This window comes from Camellia sinensis, chromosome 14 (genome assembly GCF_055761805.1).
Source record: "Camellia sinensis isolate YWXY chromosome 14, ASM5576180v1, whole genome shotgun sequence".
Classification (NCBI taxonomy): domain Eukaryota; kingdom Viridiplantae; phylum Streptophyta; class Magnoliopsida; order Ericales; family Theaceae; genus Camellia; species Camellia sinensis.
The window spans coordinates 147,317,790-147,320,755 of record NC_138974.1 but is presented as its reverse complement, the minus strand read 5'-3'; positions in this window follow the sequence as shown (position 1 = coordinate 147,320,755).

Here is a 2,966-nt window from a genome sequence, read left to right as displayed (position 1 = left end):
CTGCACAGGCAGGGATGCGTCCAACTCGGACAAACCGAACACAACTCACGCGCCACGACGTACACTATGCACCAGCCCCCCAAAACGAATCACCCCCCGAAGGACCAAGAAGCCCGACGAACGCGCGAAAACATTTAGAGAGGCCGAGCAAGCACCGGTTAGCGCGAACGCAAATAACAAGCGCAACAGGAAACTTCCGAGGGACATACTTTTCGCAACAAGCTTCCACTAGGAAAGCACAGGCAACTCGTTCGAACGTCAAAGCCAACCAAATGGCAATTACCCGAGGGACAGGCTTTTCGCAAGGCACCTTCCACTAGGGAAGCGCAGGCAACCCGAAGGCGAGTCGAAGGCAACCTAAAGGCATCACCCGAGGGACATGGAGGAATGCACCAGTGGAGTTCGCTGCACAGGCAGGGATCCCTCCAACTCGCACAAACCGAACACAACTCACGCGCCACGACGTACACTGTGCACCAACCCCCCAAAACGAATCACCCCCCGAAGGACTAAGAAGCCCGACGAACGCGCGAAAACATTTAGAGAGGCCGAGCAAGCACCGGTTAGCGCGAATGCGAATAACAAACGCAACAGGCAACTTTCGAGGGACATACTTCTCGCAACAAGCTTCCACAAGGAGAGCACAGGCAACTCGTTCGCACGCCAAAGCCAACCAAATGGCAATTTAACCGAGGGACATGCATTTCGCAAGGCAACTTGTACAATTACCCGAGGGACATGGCATGCTTGCCAAGGCCGTGGCTTGGCATGCTTGCCAAGGCCGTGGCATGACATGCTGCTGGCCAAGGCCGGGGCATGCCATGCTGCTGGACAAGGCCGTGGCAAGGCATGCTGATGGCCGAGGCCGTGGCAAGGCATGCTGATGGCCGAGGCCGTGGCAAGGCATGCTGATGGCCAAGGCCGTGGCAAGGCATGCTGATGGCCGAGGCCGTGGCGTGGCATGCCATGCTGCTGGACGAGGCCGTGGCAAGGCATGCTGCTGGCCAAGGCGTTGGCATGGCATGCTGCTGCTGACCAAGGCTTGGGCTTGCCATGCTGCCGGCCAAGGCCGCGGCATGGCATGCTGCCGGCCAAGGCCGGGGCAGGGCATGCTGCTGGCCAAGGCTTTGGCATGCCATGTTGCTGGCCAAGGCCGTGGCATGGCATGCTGCTGGCCAAGGCCGTGGCATGGCATGCTGGCCAAGGTCGGGGCATGGCACGCTGCTGGCCAAGGCCGGGGCATGGCACGCTGCTGGCCATGGCCGTGGCATGACAAGCTTGCCAAGGCCAGGGCATGGCGAGCTGCTGGCCAAGGCTTTGGCATGCCATGTTGCTGGCCAAGGCTGTGGCATGGCATGCTGCTGGCCAAGGCCGTGGCATGACATGCTGGCCAAGGCCGGGGCATGGCATGCTGCTGGCCAAGGCCGTGGCATGGCATGCTGCTGGCCAAGGCCGTGGCATGACATGCTTGCCAAGGCCAGGGCATGGCATGCTGCTGGCCAAGGCTTTGGCATGCCATGTTGCTGGCCAAGGCTGTGGCATGGCATGCTGGCCTAGGCCAACGTGCCACCGCCACCACCGCGGGCCGCCACTCGACGCATCCCGTGCTTGGCTATGTAGTTTCGATGCCACAAGCCAATGCCACAAGCCAAGCGATGGCATGTGCCAAGCGCCCGCCTAGGCATAGGCGTGGCCTGTGGCCTGGCCATGCTGGCCAACCTTAAGGGAGGTGCCCCCCCCTTATAATAGCCTGTTAAGCCCTTTTCAATCTGGCAGGAGGAAACATCAACCATGTTTGAGGAGTCATAATGGGGTTTTTTTAAAAAGTAATGGTTTTTTGCCAAAACTTTCAACATGAAAGTTGTATGAAATAATTTAATACACCATAAAAAAAATTATAAAAAAATATTTGGCCACCGGAATATTTTATTTTAATTTATTTCAATTTTAATACTTAAAAAATAATAAAAATTACTAAAAATACTCAAAAAATTCTAGAAAAATTCCAACAATTATAAGATGAGGCACTAGTAATTATAGTAATTTTTTCAATTATTTTTTTATTTTTTATTTATTTTATTATAATTTTTATGAGTAAATAAATAATTAAAAAGCCCAACGAACGTGCAAAAACTCTTAGAGAAACCGAGCAAGCATCGCATAGCTCGAATGCAACAGGCAACTTCCGAGGGACATACTTTTCCCAACAAGCTTCCACTGGGGAAAGCACTAGCAACGTGTTCGCAAGTCAAAGGCAACCAAACGGCTATTACCCGAGGGACATGCATTTCGCAGGGCAACATATACGTAAGTCAAAGCCAAACCAAATGGCAATTACACGAGGGACAGGATTGCTTGCCAAGGGCGTGGCATGCGATGTTCTAGCCCAAGGCCAAGGCACGCCGCGCTGCGGGACAAGGCCGTGGCAAGACATGCGGCTGGGCTTGGCCTTGGCATGGCATGCCGCTGGCCTTGGCTGGGCAGCGTTGGCCTTGGCATGGAATGTTGCTGGCTTCGGATGGGCTGCCTTGGCCTTGGCCTTGGCCGTGGCATGGCTTGCTGCTGGCCTTGGCCTTGGCATGGCATGCTGCTGGCTTTGGCTGGGCTGCCTTGGCCGTGGCATGGCATGCTGCTGGCCTTGGCCTTGGCATGGCATGCTGCTGGCTTTGGCTGGGCTGCCTTGGCCTTGGCATGGCATGCTGCTGGCCTTGGCTTGGCATGGCATGCTGCTGGCTTTGGCTGGCCTACCTTGGCCGTGGCATGGCTTGCTGCTGGCCTTGGCCTTGGCATGGCATGCTGCTGGCTTTGGCTGGGCTGCCTTGGCCGTGGCATGGCATGCTGCTGGCCTTGGCCTTGGCATGGCATGCTGCTGGCTTTGGCTGGGCTGCCTTGGCCTTGGCATGGCATGCTGCTGGCCTTGGCTTGGCATGGCATGCTGCTGGCTTTGGCTGGGCTGCCTTGGCCTT